General features: G+C 45.5%; 10 pseudogenes; all 10 read right to left on the reverse strand.

Moving 5' to 3' along the window:
* Positions 1-795: 795 nt before the first annotated feature.
* Positions 796-1059, reverse strand: LOC130289639 (U2 spliceosomal RNA; annotated as a pseudogene).
* Positions 1060-2526: 1467 nt separating this feature from the next.
* LOC130288214 (U2 spliceosomal RNA) lies at positions 2527-2790 on the reverse strand (annotated as a pseudogene).
* Positions 2791-4252: 1462 nt separating this feature from the next.
* On the reverse strand, positions 4253-4516 carry LOC130289833 (U2 spliceosomal RNA; annotated as a pseudogene).
* Positions 4517-5965: 1449 nt separating this feature from the next.
* Positions 5966-6227, reverse strand: LOC130288469 (U2 spliceosomal RNA; annotated as a pseudogene).
* Positions 6228-7688: 1461 nt separating this feature from the next.
* Positions 7689-7952, reverse strand: LOC130287673 (U2 spliceosomal RNA; annotated as a pseudogene).
* A 4621-nt stretch (positions 7953-12573) lies between these two features.
* Positions 12574-12840, reverse strand: LOC130289672 (U2 spliceosomal RNA; annotated as a pseudogene).
* A 1160-nt stretch (positions 12841-14000) lies between these two features.
* On the reverse strand, positions 14001-14268 carry LOC130288792 (U2 spliceosomal RNA; annotated as a pseudogene).
* Positions 14269-15743: 1475 nt separating this feature from the next.
* LOC130289586 (U2 spliceosomal RNA) lies at positions 15744-16009 on the reverse strand (annotated as a pseudogene).
* A 1449-nt stretch (positions 16010-17458) lies between these two features.
* On the reverse strand, positions 17459-17723 carry LOC130288166 (U2 spliceosomal RNA; annotated as a pseudogene).
* A 1455-nt stretch (positions 17724-19178) lies between these two features.
* LOC130288785 (U2 spliceosomal RNA) lies at positions 19179-19442 on the reverse strand (annotated as a pseudogene).
* Positions 19443-20845: the final 1403 nt, after the last annotated feature.

The raw sequence follows: 20845 nt of genomic DNA on the forward strand, positions 1-20845 counted from the left end.
AGCCTCAACGGCTTTGTAGATTGCACTCATGTCAGCAACTCCATATACATTTTTTTTTCTTCATGCTTCTTTCTTCATCCTTTTTTCTTTCTGTCATTCAGACTTTCATTCATTCGATCTCTCTCACTCACTTGCTTTAACTCATTTGTTCTCACTCACTCACTCACTCACTCAATCACTCACTCACTCATTCACTCTCACTCACTCTCACTCTCTCACTCACACGCTCACTAAGTCAGTCTCTCTCTCTCTCTCTTTTTCTTTTTATATATATTTTTTCCCGTCTTCTTCTTCTTCTTCTTCAGACCCTGTCATAGCACTAATGCCTTTCCAATACCACCAGCAGATGGAGACACTCCATTGCAACATTGGTTGTGAGCAGCAGTTTCTAAAAACAAATGCCTCATGGCGGATTTCCCATCCATCAATGGATGGTAAATTTTGTTTTTATCATTCACTGACCACAGAAACCAATGCATGGTCAAGCAACAGCAATGACACACCCTTGTGTATAGGCATGAGACCCTCACGTCATTTAACAGGATTCCGCACCACCCACAAGACAGCTACCTGTCATGTCATGTCAAACCTGCACAGGAGTGCTAGATTATTATTATTTAGTTTTATTTTATTTTTTTACACCAATCAGTGTGCAAACATGGTCATTAAAACGCTAAATGAATAGACGTTCACAAACCAGTCAGTGCAACTCATCATTTTGGTCTCCAATTCTCAAACTCAAATTCTCACCCACGGAGGATTAAATGAGAATCTTTCTTGTTTAACACTGGAATGGGGTGGTGCACTGTTCACTACCCGAAGATACTGCCACATCGGGTCAATGCATAGGGCGACAAAAGCAAGCTTCCAAATCAGCTCCCTTTCTCAAAAATACATTTAATTTATGGTCCCCAAATAGGGAACGTATGTATCAGTATGTGCTCACAAGTCACCCAAGTGCAAGTATTCACACAAAAAAAAACGTGCCTCAGGATGCGATCTGTCGCAAGATCCTTTCTTTTTTTATACTTGATCTAAGCCAAAAGGCCTAGAGGGGATAACCGGGAAAGGGGTGGACCCAACCATGTCCCCTTCATGAGCACTCACATTACTCATAGGAATGGAAGGAAGGCTGGCAGCCAACCAGCCTCCCATACACTCTCTGGGTGGGTGGCAGTCAGCAACCCATACATACATACAGCACAGGCTAAACCCACATCATCACTTAAAAAAAGGACAGGCGACCATTGCACTCTGATGGAGCATTTAGCAATGCAATCCATAGCCTGGCTTTTGCCTGAACCCCCATCACTCCTCCTCTTGCATATAAGACAATATTTCAGATCTGCATATGAAAACAACACGCCTACCTTTGTTGCATATAGCTGCCTGCCTGTCTCTAGTTACCCCACTGGCTGTAGCTGCGTCCCTTCCGACATGGAATAACACCAACTGTAACGATAAACTGAAAATTAACAGTATAAACCTGCATCATTTTGGACTCTGGTATTTGCTGAATCCGGGTGACCTGACAACCGATGGTGGTGCCGCTGGTGATTCTGGCCTTCTTGGAATCTGTTGGGCCTATGTGTTAGCTCACACATCACTTGGGTATCCATGGTAACTACCACAACATGGTCATCTGCAGTTTACATCTAGCCCTAGAAGTGGCATTGAATGGCATTTTAAAAGTGCTAAGGGTCCTGGTGCAATAATCCTCCCATGAGGATCAGCCTCAACGGCTTTGTAGATTGCACTCATGTCAGCAACTCCATATACATTTTTTTTTCTTCATGCTTCTTTCTTCATCCTTTTTTCTTTCTGTCATTCAGACTTTCATTCAATCGATCTCTCTCACTCACTTGCTTTAACTCATTTGTTCTCACTCACTCACTCACTCACTCAATCACTCACTCACTCATTCACTCTCACTCACTCTCACTCTCTCACTCACACGCTCACTAAGTCAGTCTCTCTCTCTCTCTCTTTTTCTTTTTATATATATTTTTTCCCGTCTTCTTCTTCTTCTTCTTCAGACCCTGTCATAGCACTAATGCCTTTCCAATACCACCAGCAGATGGAGACACTCCATTGCAACATTGGTTGTGAGCAGCAGTTTCTAAAAACAAATGCCTCATGGCGGATTTCCCATCCATCAATGGATGGTAAATTTTGTTTTTATCATTCACTGACCACAGAAACCAATGCATGGTCAAGCAACAGCAATGACACACCCTTGTGTATAGGCATGAGACCCTCACGTCATTTAACAGGATTCAGCACCACCCACAAGACAGCTACCTGTCATGTCATGTCAAACCTGCACAGGTGTGCTAGATTATTATTATTTAGTTTTATTTTATTTTTTTACACCAATCAGTGTGCAAACATGGTCATTAAAACGCTAAATGAATAGACGTTCATAAACCAGTCAGTGCAACTCATCATTTTGGTCTCCAATTCTCAAACTCAAATTCTCACCCACGGAGGATTAAATGAGAATCTTTCTTGTTTAACACTGGAATGGGGTGGTGCACTGTTCACTACCCGAAGATACTGCCACATCGGGTCAATGCATAGGGCGACAGAAGCAAGCTTCCAAATCAGCTCCCTTTCTCAAAAATCCATTTAATTTATGGTCCCCAGATAGGGAACGTATGTATCAGTATGTGCTCACAAGTCACCCAAGTGCAAGTATTCACACAAAAAAAAACGTGCCTCAGGATGCGATCTGTCGCAAGATCCTTTTTTTTTTTACACTTGATCTAAGCCAAAAGGCCTAGAGGGGATAACCGGGAAAGGGGTGGACCCAACCATGTCCCCTTCATGAGCACTCACATTACTCATAGGAATGGAAGGAAGGCTGGCAGCCAACCAGCCTCCCATACACTCTCTGGGTGGGTGGCAGTCAGCCACCCATACATACATACAGCACAGGCTAAACCCACATCATCACTTAAAAAAAGGACAGGCGACCATTGCACTCTGATGGAGCATTTAGCAATGCAATCCATAGCCTGGCTTTTGCCTGAACCCCCATCACTCCTCCTCTTGCATATAAGACAATATTTCAGATCTGCATATGAAAACAACACGCCTACCTTTGTTGCACATAGCTGCCTGCCTGTCTCTAGTTACCCCACTGGCTGTAGCTGCGTCCCTTCCGACATGGAATAACACCAACTGTAACGATAAACTGAAAATTAACAGTATAAACCTGCATCATTTTGGACTCTGGTATTTGCTGAATCCGGGTGACCTGACAACCGATGGTGGTGCCGCTGGTGATTCTGGCCTTCTTGGAATCTGTTGGGCCTATGTGTTAGCTCACACATCACTTGGGTATCCATGGTAACTACCACAACATGGTCATCTGCAGTTTACATCTAGCCCTAGAAGTGGCATTGAATGGCATTTTAAAAGTGCTAAGGGTCCTGGTGCAATAATCCTCCCATGAGGATCAGCCTCAACGGCTTTGTAGATTGCACTCATGTCAGCAACTCCATATACATTTTTTTTTCTTCATGCTTCTTTCTTCATCCTTTTTTCCTTCTGTCATTCAGACTTTCATTCAGTCGATCTCTCTCACTCACTTGCTTTAACTCATTTGTTCTCACTCACTCACTCACTCACTCAATCACTCACTCATTCACTCTCACTCACTCTCACTCTCTCACTCACTCGCTCACTAAGTCAGTCTCTCTCTCTCTCTCTCTTTTTCTTTTTATATATATTTTTTTCCGTCTTCTTCTTCTTCTTCAGACCCTGTCATAGCACTAATGCCTTTCCAATACCACCAGCAGATGGAGACACTCCATTGCAACATTGGTTGTGAGCAGCAGTTTCTAAAAACAAATGCCTCATGGCGCATTTCCCATCCATCAATGGATGGTAAATTTTGTTTTTATCATTCACTGACCACAGAAACCAATGCATGGTCAAGCAACAGCAATGACACACCCTTGTGTATAGGCATGAGACCCTCACGTCATTTAACAGGATTCAGCACCACCCACAAGACAGCTACCTGTCATGTCATGTCAAACCTGCACAGGTGTGCTAGATTATTATTATTTAGTTTTATTTTATTTTTTTACACCAATCAGTGTGCAAACATGGTCATTAAAACGCTAAATGAATAGACGTTCATAAACCAGTCAGTGCAACTCATCATTTTGGTCTCCAATTCTCAAACTCAAATTCTCACCCACGGAGGATTAAATGAGAATCTTTCTTGTTTAACACTGGAATGGGGTGGTGCACTGTTCACTACCCGAATATACTGCCACATTGGGTCAATGCATAGGGCGACAGAAGCAAGCTTCCAAATCAGCTCCCTTTCTCAAAAATCCATTTAATTTATGGTCCCCAGATAGGGAACGTATGTATCAGTATGTGCTCACAAGTCACCCAAGTGCAAGTATTCACACAAAAAAAAACGTGCCTCAGGATGCGATCTGTCGCAAGATCCTTTTTTTTTTTACACTTGATCTAAGCCAAAAGGCCTAGAGGGGATAACCGGGAAAGGGGTGGACCCAACCATGTCCCCTTCATGAGCACTCACATTACTCATAGGAATGGAAGGAAGGCTGGCAGCCAACCAGCCTCCCATACACTCTCTGGGTGGGTGGCAGTCAGCCACCCATACATACATACAGCACAGGCTAAACCCACATCATCACTTAAAAAAAGGACAGGCGACCATTGCACTCTGATGGAGCATTTAGCAATGCAATCCATAGCCTGGCTTTTGCCTGAACCCCCATCACTCCTCCTCTTGCATATAAGACAATATTTCAGATCTGCATATGAAAACAACACGCCTACCTTTGTTGCACATAGCTGCCTGCCTGTCTCTAGTTACCCCACTGGCTGTAGCTGCGTCCCTTCCGACATGGAATAACACCAACTGTAACGATAAACTGAAAATTAACAGTATAAACCTGCATCATTTTGGACTCTGGTATTTGCTGAATCCGGGTGACCTGACAACCGATGGTGGTGCCGCTGGTGATTCTGGCCTTCTTGGAATCTGTTGGGCCTATGTGTTAGCTCACACATCACTTGGGTATCCATGGTAACTACCACAACATGGTCATCTGCAGTTTACATCTAGCCCTAGAAGTGGCATTGAATGGCATTTTAAAAGTGCTAAGGGTCCTGGTGCAATAATCCTCCCATGAGGATCAGCCTCAACGGCTTTGTAGATTGCACTCATGTCAGCAACTCCATATACATTTTTTTTTCTTCATGCTTCTTTCTTCATCCTTTTTTCTTCCTGTCATTCAGACTTTCATTCATTCGATCTCTCTCACTCACTTGCTTTAACTCATTTGTTCTCACTCACTCACTCACTCACTCATTCACTCTCACTCACTCTCACTCTCTCACTCACTCGCTCACTAAGTCAGTCTCTCTCTCTCTCTTTTTCTTTTTATATATATTTTTTTCCGTCTTCTTCTTCTTCTTCTTCAGACCCTGTCATAGCACTAATGCCTTTCCAATACCATCAGCAGATGGAGACACTCCATTGCAACATTGGTTGTGAGCAGCAGTTTCTAAAAACAAATGCCTCATGGCGGATTTCCCATCTATCAATGGATGGTAAATTTTGTTTTTATCATTCACTGACCACAGAAACCAATGCATGGTCAAGCAACAGCAATGACACACCCTTGTGTATAGGCATGAGACCCTCACGTCATTTAACAGGATTCAGCACCACCCACAAGACAGCTACCTGTCATGTCATGTCAAACCTGCACAGGTGTGCTAGATTATTATTATTTAGTTTTATTTTATTTTTTTACACCAATCAGTGTGCAAACATGGTCATTAAAACGCTAAATGAATAGACGTTCATAAACCAGTCAGTGCAACTCATCATTTTGGTCTCCAATTCTCAAACTCAAATTCTCACCCACGGAGGATTAAATGAGAATCTTTCTTGTTTAACACTGGAATGGGGTGGTGCACTGTTCACTACCCGAAGATACTGCCACATCGGGTCAATGCATAGGGCGACAGAAGCAAGCTTCCAAATCAGCTCCCTTTCTCAAAAATCCATTTAATTTATGGTCCCCAGATAGGGAACGTATGTATCAGTATGTGCTCACAAGTCACCCAAGTGCAAGTACTCACACAAAAAAAACGTGCCTCAGGATGCGATCTGTCGCAAGATCCTTTTTTTTTTACACTTGATCTAAGCCAAAAGGCCTAGAGGAGATAACCGGGAAAGGGGTGGACCCAACCATGTCCCCTTCATGAGCACTCACATTACTCATAGGAATGGAAGGAAGGCTGGCAGCCAACCAGCCTCCCATACACTCTCTGGGTGGGTGGCAGTCAGCCACCCATACATACATACAGCACAGGCTAAACCCACATCATCACTTAAAAAAAGGACAGGCGACCATTGCACTCTGATGGAGCATTTAGCAATGCAATCCATAGCCTGGCTTTTGCCTGAACCCCCATCACTCCTCCTCTTGCATATAAGACAATATTTCAGATCTGCATATGAAAACAACACGCCTACCTTTGTTGCACATAGCTGCCTGCCTGTCTCTAGTTACCCCACTGGCTGTAGCTGCGTCCCTTCCGACATGGAATAACACCAACTGTAACGATAAACTGAAAATTAACAGTATAAACCTGCATCATTTTGGACTCTGGTATTTGCTGAATCCGGGTGACCTGACAACCGATGGTGGTGCCGCTGGTGATTCTGGCCTTCTTGGAATCTGTTGGGCCTATGTGTTAGCTCACACATCACTTGGGTATCCATGGTAACTACCACAACATGGTCATCTGCATTTTACATCTAGCCCTAGAAGTGGCATTGAATGGCATTTTAAAAGTGCTAAGGGTCCTGGTGCAATAATCCTCCCATGAGGATCAGCCTCAACGGCTTTGTAGATTGCACTCATGTCAGCAACTCCATATACATTTTTTTTTCTTCATGCTTCTTTCTTCATCCTTTTTTCTTTCTGTCATTCAGACTTTCATTCATTCGATCTCTCTCACTCACTTGCTTTAACTCATTTGTTCTCACTCACTCATTCACTCACTCAATCACTCACTCACTCATTCACTCTCACTCACTCTCACTCTCTCACTCACTCGCTCACTAAGTCAGTCTCTCTCTCTCTCTTTTTCTTTTTATATATATTTTTTCCTTCTTCTTCTTCTTCTTCAGACCCTGTCATAGCACTAATGCCTTTCCAATACCACCAGCAGATGGAGACACTCCATTGCAACATTGGTTCTGAGCAGCAGTTTCTAAAAACAAATGCCTCATGGCGGATTTCCCATCCATCAATGGATGGTAAATTTAGTTTTTATCATTCACTGACCACAGAAACCAATGCATGGTCAAGCAACAGCAATTACACACCCTTGTGTTTAGGCATGAGACCCTCACGTCATTTAACAGGATTCAGCACCACCCACAAGACAGCTACCTGTCATGTCATGTCAAACCTGCACAGATGTGCTAGATTATTATTATTTAGTTTTATTTTATTTTTTTACACCAATCAGTGTGCAAACATGGTCATTAAAACGCTAAATGAATAGACGTTCATAAACCAGTCAGTGCAACTCATCATTTTGGTCTCCAATTCTCAAACTCAAATTCTCACCCACGGAGGATTAAATGAGAATCTTTCTTGTTTAACACTGGAATGGGGTGGTGCACTGTTCACTACCCGAAGATACTGCCACATCGGGTCAATGCATAGGGCGACAGAAGCAAGCTTCCAAATCAGCTCCCTTTCTCAAAAATCCATTTAATTTATGGTCCCCAGATAGGGAACGTATGTATCAGTATGTGCTCACAAGTCATCCAAGTGCAAATATTCACACAAAAAAAAACGTGCCTCAGGATGCGATCTGTCGCAAGATCCTTTCTTTTTTTACACTTGATCTAAGCCAAAAGGCCTAGAGGGGATAATCAGGAAAGGGGTGGACCCAACCATGTCCCCTTCATGAGCACTCACATTACTCATAGGAATGGAAGGAAGGCTGGCAGCCAACCAGCCTCCCATACACTCTCTGGGTGGGTGGCAGTCAGCCACCCATACATACATACAGCACAGGCTAAACCCACATCATCACTTAAAAAAAGGACAGGCGACCATTGCACTTTGATGGAGCATTTAGCAATGCAATCCATAGCCTGGCTTTTGCCTGAACCCCCATCACTCCTCCTCTTGCATATAAGACAATATTTCAGATCTGCATATGAAAACAACACTCCTACCTTTGTTGCACATAGCTGCCTGCCTGTCTCTAGTTACCCCTCTGGCTGTAGCTGCGTCCCTTCCGACATGGAATAACACCAACTGTAACGATAAACTGAAAATTAACAGTATAAACCTGCATCATTTTGGACTCTGGTATTTGCTGAATCCGGGTGACCTGACAACCGATGGTGGTGCCGCTGGTGATTCTGGCCTTCTTGGAATCTGTTGGGCCTATGTGTTAGCTCACACATCACTTGGGTATCCATGGTAACTACCACAACATGGTCATCTGCAGTTTACATCTAGCCCTAGAAGTGGCATTGAATGGCATTTTAAAAGTGCTAAGGGTCCTGGTGCAATAATCCTCCCATGAGGATCAGCCTCAACGGCTTTGTAGATTGCACTCATGTCAGCAACTCCATATACATTTTTTTTTCTTCATGCTTCTTTCTTCATCCTTTTTTCTTTCTGTCATTCAGACTTTCATTCATTCGATCTCTCTCACTCACTTGCTTTAACTCATTTGTTCTCACTCACTCACTCACTCAATCACTCACTCACTCATTCACTCTCACTCACTCTCACTCTCTCACTCACTCGCTCACTAAGTCAGTCTCTCTCTCTCTTTTTCTTTTTATATATATTTTTTTCCGTCTTCTTCTTCAGACCCTGTCATAGCACTAATGCCTTTCCAATACCACCAGCAGATGGAGACACTCCATTGCAACATTGGTTGTGAGCAGCAGTTTCTAAAAACAAATGCCTCATGGCGGATTTCCCATCCATCAATGGATGGTAAATTTTGTTTTTATCATTCACTGACCACAGAAACCAATGCATGGTCAAGCAACAGCAATGACACACCCTTGTGTATAGGCATGAGACCCTCACGTCATTTAACAGGATTCAGCACCACCCACAAGACAGCTACCTGTCATGTCATGTCAAACCTGCACAGGTTTGCTAGATTATTATTATTTAGTTTTATTTTATTTTTTTACACCAATCAGTGTGCAAACATGGTCATTAAAACGCTAAATGAATAGATGTTCATAAACCAGTTGTCACGATGCCGGCTGGCAGGAGGTGGATCCTCTGTGCCAGAGAGGGATAGCGAGGACCGTGCTAGTGGACCGGTTCTAAGACACTACTGGTTTTCACCAGAGCCCGCCGCAAAGCGGGATGGTCTTGCTGCGGCGGTAGTGACCAGGTCGTATCCACTAGCAACGGCTCACCTCTCTGGCTGCTGAAGATAGGCGAGGTACAAGGGAGTAGGCAGAAGCAAAGTCGGACGTAGCAGAAGGTCGGGGGCAGGCGGCAAGGTTCGTAGTCAGGGGAGATAGCAGAAGTTCTGGTACACAGGTTTTTAAACACACAAAACGCTTTCACTAGGCACAAGGGCAACAAGATCCGGCAAGGAAGTGCATGGGAGGAGGTTAGATATAGTCAGGGACCAGGTGGGAGCCAATTAAGCTAATTGGGCCAGGCACCAATCATTGGTGCACTGGCCCTTTAAGTCTCAGGGAGCTGGCTCGCGCGCGCGCCCTAGAGAGCGGAGCCGCGCGCGCCAGCACATGACAGCAGGGGACGGGAACGGGTAAGTGACCTGGGATGCGATTCGCGAGCGGGCGCGTCCCGCTGTGCGAATCGCATCCCCAACGGCCATGACAGAGCAGCGCTCCCGGTCAGCGGGACTGACCGGGGAGCTGCAGGGAGAAAGACGCCGTGAGCGCTCCGGGGAGGAGCGGGGGCCCGGAGCGCTAGGCGTAACAGTACCCCCCCCCTTAGGTCTCCCCTTCTCTTTGTCCGGTAACTGCCTCCCCTGGGATGAGGACACCGGGAAAGGATGGAGGGATTCCTCAACGGCAGGCAGAACCGCAGGAGTAGGAATGGGGAGAGAGGGCAGAGGGCGAGACCTGGCACGGGGCAGTGTGACACCAGGACGAGGGCCATGAGGGGACACAGAGGCTTGCCTGATGGGACTGGGAGGGGGGGAGGGGCATTTCCTGTGGCAGGCAGAGTCCTTAATGACCTTAGGGGGACCGGATACAGGAGGAACCACAGGGTCACGGCAGGGAGTACTGGGAACCGGTTGAAGGCAGTCCTTGGAACAAGAGGGACTCCAACTCTTGATCTCCCCAGTGGACCAATCCAGGGTTGGGGAATGGTGTTGAAGCCAGGGTAGTCCAAGGAGAACTTCAGAAGTGCAATTAGGAAGGACAAAAAATACAATTTCCTCGTGATGAGGTCCGATGCACATTAGGAGGGGCTCCGTGCGGTAACGCACGGTGCAATCCAACCTGGCTCCGTTGACCGCGGAAATGTGGAGTGGCTTGACAAGACGGGTCACCGGAATGCAGAATTTATTCACAAAGGACTCCCGAATAAAATTCCCAGAAGCTCCAGAGTCCAGGCAGGCCACGGCTGAGAGGGGAGAGCTGGCTGAAGTAGAAATCCGAACAGGCACCGTGAGACGTGGAGAAGCCGACTTGGCATCAAGAGACGCCACACCCACGAGAGCTGGGTGCGAGCGTGCGTTTCCCAGACGTGGAGGACGGATTGGGCAATCCACCAAAAAATGTTCAGTACTGGCACAGTACAGACAAAGATTCTCTTCCTTACGGCGATTCCTCTCTTCCAGGGTCAGGCGAGACCGATCCACTTGCATGGCCTCCTCGGCGGGAGGCCTAGGCGCAGATTGCAGTGGAGACTGTGGGAGAGGTGTCCAGAGATCTAAGTCTTTTTCCTGGCGGAGCTCTTGATGCCTCTCAGAAAAACGCATGTCAATGCGAGTGGCTAGATGAATGAGTTCATGCAGGTTAGCAGGAGTCTCTCGTGCGGCCAGAACATCTTTAATGTTGCTGGATAGGCCTTTTTTAAAGGTCGCGCAGAGAGCCTCATTATTCCAGGATAGTTCAGAAGCAAGAGTACGGAATTGTATGGCGTACTCGCCAACGGAGGAATTACCCTGGACCAGGTTCAGCAGGGCAGTCTCAGCAGAAGAGGCTCGGGCAGGTTCCTCAAAGACACTTCGAATTTCCGAGAAGAAGGAGTGTACAGAGGCAGTGACGGGGTCATTGCGGTCCCAGAGCGGTGTGGCCCATGACAGGGCTTTTCCAGACAGAAGGCTGACTACGAAAGCCACCTTAGACCTTTCAGTAGGAAACTGGTCCGACATCATCTCCAAGTGCAGGGAACATTGCGAAAGAAAGCCACGGCAAAACTTAGAGTCCCCATTAAATTTGTCCGGCAAGGACAGGCGGAGGCTAGGAGCGGCCACTCGCCGCGGAAGGGGTGCAGGAGCTGGCGGAGGAGATGGTTGTTGCTGCTGTAGCTGTGACTGTACTTGCTGTAGTTGTGACTGGAGTTGCTGTGTCATGGTGGTCAAGTACGACAGCTGGTGATCTTGTTGCGCTATCTGTTGCGACTGCTGGGCGATCTGACGAGCTTGCTGGGCGACCAGCGTAGGGAGGTCAGCGACAACTGGCAGAGGAACTTCAGCGGGATCCTTGGCCGGATCTACTGTCACGATGCCGGCTGGCAGGAGGTGGATCCTCTGTGCCAGAGAGGGATAGCGAGGACCGTGCTAGTGGACCGGTTCTAAGACACTACTGGTTTTCACCAGAGCCCGCCGCAAAGCGGGATGGTCTTGCTGCGGCGGTAGTGACCAGGTCGTATCCACTAGCGGCTCACCTCTCTGGCTGCTGAAGATAGGCGAGGTACAAGGGAGTAGGCAGAAGCAAAGTCGGACGTAGCAGAAGGTCGGGGGCAGGCGGCAAGGTTCGTAGTCAGGGGAGATAGCAGAAGTTCTGGTACACAGGTTTTTAAACACACAAAACGCTTTCACTAGGCACAAGGGCAACAAGATCCGGCAAGGAAGTGCATGGGAGGAGGTTAAATATAGTCAGGGACCAGGTGGGAGCCAATTAAGCTAATTGGGCCAGGCACCAATCATTGGTGCACTGGCCCTTTAAGTCTCAGGGAGCTGGCGCGCGCGCGCCCTAGAGAGCGGAGCCGCGCGCGCCAGCACATGACAGCAGGGGACGGGAACGGGTAAGTGACCTGGGATGCGATTCGCGAGCGGGCGCGTCCCGCTGTGCGAATCGCATCCCCAACGGCCATGACAGAGCAGCGCTCCCGGTGAGCGGGACTGACCGGGGAGCTGCAGGGAGAAAGACGCCGTGAGCGCTCCGGGGAGGAGCGGGGGCCCGGAGCGCTAGGCGTAACACCAGTCAGTGCAACTCATCATTTTGGTCTCCAATTCTCAAACTCAAATTCTCACCCACGGAGGATTAAATGAGAATCTTTCTTGTTTAACACTGGAATGGGGTGGTGCACTGTTCACTACCCGAAGATACTGCCACATCGGGTCAATGCATAGGGCGACAGACGCAAGCTTCCAAATCAGCTCCCTTTCTCAAAAATCCATTTAATTTATGGTCCCCAGATAGGGAACGTATGTATCCGTATGTGCTCACAAGTCACCCAAGTGCAAGTATTCACACAAAAAAAAAAAACGTGCCTCAGGATGCGATCTGTCGCAAGATCCTTTCTTTTTTTACACTTGATCTAAGCCAAAAGGCCTAGAGGGGATAACCGGGAAAGGGGTGGACCCAACCATGTCCCCTTCATGAGCACTCACATTACTCATAGGAATGGAAGGAAGGCTGGCAGCCAACCAGCCTCCCATACACTCTCTGGGTGGGTGGCAGTCAGCCACCCATACATACATACAGCACAGGCTAAACCCACATCATCACTTAAAAAAAGGACAGGCGACCATTGCACTCTGATGGACCTGACAACCGATGGTGGTGCCGCTGGTGATTCTGGCCTTCTTGGAATCTGTTGGGCCTATGTGTTAGCTCACACATCACTTGGGTATCCATGGTAACTACCACAACATGGTCATCTGCAGTTTACATCTAGCCCTAGAAGTGGCATTGAATGGCATTTTAAAAGTGCTAAGGGTCCTGGTGCAATAATCCTCCCATGAGGATCAGCCTCAACGGCTTTGTAGATTGCACTCATGTCAGCAACTCCATATACATTTTTTTTTCTTCATGCTTCTTTCTTCATCCTTTTTTCTTTCTGTCATTCAGACTTTCATTCATTCGATCTCTCTCACTCACTTGCTTTAACTCATTTGTTCTCACTCACTCACTCATTCACTCTCACTCACTCTCACTCTCTCACTCACTCGCTCACTAAGTCAGTCTCTCTCTCTCTTTTTCTTTTTATATATATTTTTTTCCGTCTTCTTCTTCAGACCCTGTCATAGCACTAATGCCTTTCCAATACCACCAGCAGATGGAGACACTCCATTGCAACGTTGGTTGTGAGCAGCAGTTTCTAAAAACAAATGCCTCATGGCGGATTTCCCATCCATCAATGGATGGTAAATTTTGTTTTTATCATTCACTGACCACAGAAACCAATGCATGGTCAAGCAACAGCAATGACACACCCTTGTGTATAGGCATGAGACCCTCACGTCATTTAACAGGATTCAGCACCACCCACAAGACAGCTACCTGTCATGTCATGTCAAACCTGCACAGGTGTGCTAGATTATTATTATTTAGTTTTATTTTTTTACACCAATCAGTGTGCAAACATGGTCATTAAAACGCTAAATGAATAGACGTTCATAAACCAGTCAGTGCAACTCATCATTTTGGTCTCCAATTCTCAAACTCAAATTCTCACCCACGGAGGATTAAATGAGAATCTTTCTTGTTTAACACTGGAATGGGGTGGTGCACTGTTCACTACCCGAAGATACTGCCACATCGGGTCAATGCATAGGGCGACAGAAGCAAGCTTCCAAATCAGCTCCCTTTCTCAAAAATCCATTTAATTTATGGTCCCCAGATAGGGAACGTATGTATCAGTATGTGCTCACAAGTCACCCAAGTGCAAGTATTCACACAAAAAAAAAAAACGTGCCTCAGGATGAAATCTGTCGCAAGATCCTTTCTTTTTTTTACACTTGATCTAAGCCAAAAGGCCTAGAGGAGATAACCGGGAAAGGGGTGGACCCAACCATGTCCCCTTCATGAGCACTCACATTACTCATAGGAATGGAAGGAAGGCTGGCAGCCAACCAGCCTCCCATACACTCTCTGGGTGGGTGGCAGTCAGCCACCCATACATACATACAGCACAGGCTAAACCCACATCATCACTTAAAAAAAGGACAGGCGACCATTGCACTCTGATGGAGCATTTAGCAATGCAATCCATAGCCTGGCTTTTGCCTGAACCCCCATCACTCCTCCTCTTGCATATAAGACAATATTTCAGATCTGCATATGAAAACAACACGCCTACCTTTGTTGCACATAGCTGCCTGCCTGTCTCTAGTTACCCCACTGGCTGTAGCTGCGTCCCTTCCGACATGGAATAACACCAACTGTAACGATAAACTGAAAATTAACAGTATAAACCTGCATCATTTTGGACTCTGGTATTTGCTGAATCCGGGTGACCTGACAACCGATGGTGGTGCCGCTGGTGATTCTGGCTTTCTTGGAATCTGTTGGGCCTATGTGTTAGCTCACACATCACTTGGGTATCCATGGTAACTACCACAACATGGTCATCTGCAGTTTACATCTAGCCCTAGAAGTGGCATTGAATGGCATTTTAAAAGTGCTAAGGGTCCTGGTGCAATAATCCTCCCATGAGGATCAGCCTCAACGGCTTTGTAGATTGCACTCATGTCAGCAACTCCATATACATTTTTTTTTCTTCATGCTTCTTTCTTCATCCTTTTTTCTTTCTGTCATTCAGACTTTCATTCATTCGATCTCTCTCACTCACTTGCTTTAACTCATTTGTTCTCACTCACTCACTCACTCACTCACTCAATCACTCACTCACTCATTCACTCTCACTCACTCTCACTCTCTCACTCACTCGCTCACTAAGTCAGTCTCTCTCTCTCTCTCTCTCTTTTTCTTTTTATATATATTTTTTTCCGTCTTCTTCTTCTTCTTCTTCAGACCCTGTCATAGCACTAATGCCTTTCCAATACCACCAGCAGATGGAGACACTCCATTGCAACATTGGTTGTGAGCAGCAGTTTCTAAAAACAAATGCCTCATGGCGGATTTCCCATTCATCAATGGATGGTAAATTTTGTTTTTATCATTCACTGACCACAGAAACCAATGCATGGTCAAGCAACAGCAATGACACACCCTTGTGTATAGGCATGAGACCCTCACGTCATTTAACAGGATTCAGCACCACCCACAAGACAGCTACCTGTCATGTCATGTCAAACCTGCACAGGTGTGCTAGATTATTATTATTTAGTTTTATTTTATTTTTTTACACCAATCAGTGTGCAAACATGGTCATTAAAACGCTAAATGAATAGACATTCATAAACCAGTCAGTGCAACTCATCATTATGGTCTCCAATTCCCAAACTCAAATTCTCACCCACGGAGGATTAAATGAGAATCTTTCTTGTTTAACACTGGAATGGGGTGGTGCACTGTTCACTACCCGAAGATACTGCCACATCAGGTCAATGCATAGGGCGACAGAAGCAAGCTTCCAAATCAGCTCCCTTTCTCAAAAATCCATTTAATTTATGGTCCCCAGATAAGGAACGTATGTATCAGTATGTGCTCACAAGTCACCCAAGTGCAAGTATTCACACAAAAAAAAAAACGTGCCTCAGGATGCGATCTGTCGCAAGATCCTTTCTTTTTTTACACTTGATCTAAGCCAAAAGGCCTAGAGGGGATAACCGGGAAAGGGGTGGACCCAACCATGTCCCCTTCATGAGCACTCACATTACTCATAGGAATGGAAGGAAGGCTGGCAGCCAACCAGCCTCCCATACACTCTCTGGGTGGGTGGCAGTCAGCCACCCATACATACATACAGCACAGGCTAAACCCACATCATCACTTAAAAAAAGGACAGGCGACCATTGCACTCTGATGGAGCATTTAGCAATGCAATCCATAGCCTGGCTTTTGCCTGAACCCCCATCACTCCTCCTCTTGCATATAAGACAATATTTCAGATCTGCATATGAAAACAACACGCCTACCTTTGTTGCACATAGCTGCCTGCCTGTCTCTAGTTACCCCACTGGCTGTAGCTGCGTCCCTTCCGACATGGAATAACACCAACTGTAACGATAAACTGAAAATTAACAGTATAAACCTGCATCATTTTGGACTCTGGTATTTGCTGAATCCGGGTGACCTGACAACCGATGGTGGTGCCGCTGGTGATTCTGGCCTTCTTGGAATCTGTTGGGCCTATGTGTTAGCTCACACATCACTTGGGTATCCATGGTAACTACCACAACATGGTCATCTGCAGTTTACATCTAGCCCTAGAAGTGGCATTGAATGGCATTTTAAAAGTGCTAAGGGTCCTGGTGCAATAATCCTCCCATGAGGATCAGCCTCAACGGCTTTGCAGATTGCACTCATGTCAGCAACTCCATATACATTTTTTTTTCTTCATGCTTCTTTCTTCATCCTTTTTTCTTTCTGTCATTCAGACTTTCATTCATTCGATCTCTCTCACTCACTTGCTTTAACTAATTTGTTCTCACTCACTCACTCACTCAATCACTCACTCACTCATTCACTCTCACTCACTCTCATTCGCTCACTAAGTCAGTCTCTCTCTCTCTCTCTCTCTTTTTCTTTTTATATATATTTTTTTCCGTCTTCTTCTTCTTCAGACCCTGTCATAGCACTAATGCCTTTCCAATACCACCAGCAGATGGAGACACTCCATTGCAACATTGGTTGTGAGCAGCAGTTTCTAAAAACAAATGCCTCATGCCGGATTTCCCATCCATCAATGGATGGTAAATTTTGTTTTTATCATTCACTGACCACAGAAACCAATGCATGGTCAAGCAACAGCAATGACACACCCTTGTGTATAGGCATGAGACCCTCACGTCATTTAACAGGATTCAGCACCACCCACAAGACAGCTACCTGTCATGTCATGTCAAACCTGCACAGGTGTGCTAGATTATTATTATTTAGTTTTATTTTATTTTTTTACACCAATCAGTGTGCAAACATGGTCATTAAAACGCTAAATGAATAGACATTCATAAACCAGTCAGTGCAACTCATCATTTTGGTCTCCAATTCTCAAACTCAAATTCTCAACCACGGAGGATAAAATGAGAATCTTTCTTGTTTAACACTGGAATGGGGTGGTGCACTGTTCACTACCCGAAGATACTGCCACATCGGGTCAATGCATAGGGCGACAGAAGCAAGCTTCCAAATCAGCTCCCTTTCTCAAAAATCCATTTAATTTATGGTCCCCAGATAGGGAACGTATGTATCAGTATGTGCTCACAAGTCACCCAAGTGCAAGTATTCACACAAAAAAAAAACGTGCCTCAGGATGCGATCTGTCGCAAGATCCTTTCTTTTTTTACACTTGATCTAAGCCAAAAGGCCTAGAGGGGATAACCGGGAAAGGGGTGGACCCAACCATGTCCCCTTCATGAGCACTCACATTACTCATAGGAATGGAAGGAAGGCTGGCAGCCAACCAGCCTCCCATACACTCTCTGGGTGGGTGGCAGTCAGCCACCCATATATACATACAGCACAGGCTAAACCCACATCATCACTTAAAAAAAAGGACAGGCGACCATTGCACTCTGATGGAGCATTTAGCAATGCAATCCATAGCCTGGCTTTTGCCTGAACCCCCATCACTCCTCCTCTTGCATATAAGACAATATTTCAGATCTGCATATGAAAACAACACGCCTACCTTTGTTGCACATAGCTGCCTGCCTGTCTCTAGTTACCCCACTGGCTGTAGCTGCGTCCCTTCCGACATGGAATAACACCAACTGTAACGATAAACTGAAAATTAACAGTATAAACCTGCATCATTTTGGACTCTGGTATTTGCTGAATCCGGGTGACCTGACAACCGATGGTGGTGCCGCTGGTGATTCTGGCCTTCTTGGAATCTGTTGGGCCTATGTGTTAGCTCACACATCACTTGGGTATCCATGGTAACTACCACAACATGGTCATCTGCAGTTTACATCTATCCCTAGAAGTGGCATTGAATGGCATTTTAAAAGTGCTAAGGGTCCTGGTGCAATAATCCTCCCATGAGGATCAGCCTCAACGGCTTTGTAGATTGCACTCATGTCAGCAACTCCATATACATTTTTTTTTCTTCATGCTTCTTTCTTCATCCTTTTTTCTTTCTGTCATTCAGACTTTCATTCATTCGATCTCTCTCACTCACTTGCTTTAACTCATTTGTTCTCACTCACTCACTCACTCATTCACTCTCACTCCCTCACACTCTCTCACTCACTCGCTCACTAAGTCAGTCTCTCTCTCTCTCTTTTTCTTTTTATATATATTTTTTTCCGTCTTCTTCTTCTTCTTCTTCTTCTTCTTCAGACCCTGTCATAGCACTAATGCCTTTCCAATACCACCAGCAGATGGAGACACTCCATTGCAACATTGGTTGTGAGCAGCAGTTTCTAAAAACAAATGCCTCATGGCGGATTTCCCATCCATCAATGGATGGTAAATTTTGTTTTTATCATTCACTGACCACAGAAACCAATGCATGGTCAAGCAACAGCAATGACACACCCTTGTGTATAGGCATGAGACCCTCACGTCATTTAACAGGATTCAGCACCACCCACAAGACAGCTACCTGTCATGTCATGTCAAACCTGCACAGGTGTGCTAGATTATTATTATTTAGTTTTATTTTATTTTTTTACACCAATCAGTGTGCAAACATGGTCATTAAAACGCTAAATGAATAGACGTTCATAAACCAGTCAGTGCAACTCATCATTTTGGTCTCCAATTCTCAAACTCAAATTCTCACCCACGGAGGATTAAATGAGAATCTTTCTTGTTTAACACTGGAATGGGGTGGTGCACTGTTCACTACCCGAAGATACTGCCACATCGGGTCAATGCATAGGGCGACAGAAGCAAGCTTCCAAATCAGCTCCCTTTCTCAAAAATCCATTTAATTTAGGGTCCCCAGATAGGGAACGTATGTATCAGTATGTGCTCACAAGTCACCCAAGTGCAAGTATTCACACAAAAAAAAACATGCCTCAGGATGCGATCTGTCGCAAGATCCTTTCTTTTTTTACACTTGATCTAAGCCAAAAGGCCTAGAGGGGATAACCGGGAAAGGGGTGGACCCAACCATGTCCCCTTCATGAGCACTCACATTACTCATAGGAATGGAAGGAAGGCTGGCAGCCAACCAGCCTCCCATACACTCTCTGGGTGGGTGGCAGTCAGCCACCCATACATACATACAGCACAGGCTAAACCCACATCATCACTTAAAAAAAGGACAGGCGACCATTGCACTCTGATGGAGCATTTAGCAATGCAATCCATAGCCTGGCTTTTGCCTGAACCCCCATCACTCCTCCTCTTGCATATAAGACAATATTTCAGATCTGCATATGAAAACAACACGCCTACCTTTGTTGCACATAGCTGCCTGCCTGTCTCTAGTTACCCCACTGGCTGTAGCTGCGTCCCTTCCGACATGGAATAACACCAACTGTAACGATAAACTGAAAATTAACAGTATAAACCTGCATAATTTTGGACTCTGGTATTTGCTGAATCCGGGTGACCTGACAACCGATGGTGGTGCCGCTGGTGATTCTGGCCTTCTTGGAATCTGTTGGGCCTATGTGTTAGCTCACACATCACTTGGGTATCCATGGTAACTACCACAACATGCTCATCTGCAGTTTACATCTAGCCCTAGAAGTGGCATTGAATGGCATTTTAAAAGTGCTAAGGGTCCTGGTGCAATAATCCTCCCATGAGGATCAGCCTCAACGGCTTTGTAGATTGCACTCATGTCAGCAACTCCATATACATTTTTTTTTCTTCATGCTTCTTTCTTCATCCTTTTTTCTTTCTGTCATTCAGACTTTCATTCATTCGATCTCTCTCACTCACTTGCTTTAACTCATTTGTTCTCACTCACTCACTCACTCATTCACTCTCACTCCCTCACACTCTCTCACTCACTCGCTCACTAAGTCAGTCTCTCTCTCTCTCTCTCTTTTTCTTTTTATATATATTTTTTTCCGTCTTCTTCTTCTTCTTCTTCTTCTTCTTCAGACCCTGTCATAGCACTAATGCCTTTCCAATACCACCAGCAGATGGAGACACTCCATTGCAACATTGGTTGTGAGCAGCAGTTTCTAAAAACAAATGCCTCATGGCGGATTTCCCATCCATCAATGGATGGTAAATTTTGTTTTTATCATTCACTGACCACAGAAACCAATGCATGGTCAAGCAACAGCAATGACACACCCTTGTGTATAGGCATGAGACCCTCACGTCATTTAACAGGATTCAGCACCACCCACAAGACAGCTACCTGTCATGTCATGTCAAACCTGCACAGGTGTGCTAGATTATTATTATTTAGTTTTATTTTATTTTTTTACACCAATCAGTGTGCAAACATGGTCATTAAAACGCTAAATGAATAGACGTTCATAAACCAGTCAGTGCAACTCATCATTTTGGTCTCCAATTCTCAAACTC

This window comes from Hyla sarda, chromosome 8 (genome assembly GCF_029499605.1).
Source record: "Hyla sarda isolate aHylSar1 chromosome 8, aHylSar1.hap1, whole genome shotgun sequence".
In the NCBI taxonomy this organism is placed as follows: domain Eukaryota; kingdom Metazoa; phylum Chordata; class Amphibia; order Anura; family Hylidae; genus Hyla; species Hyla sarda.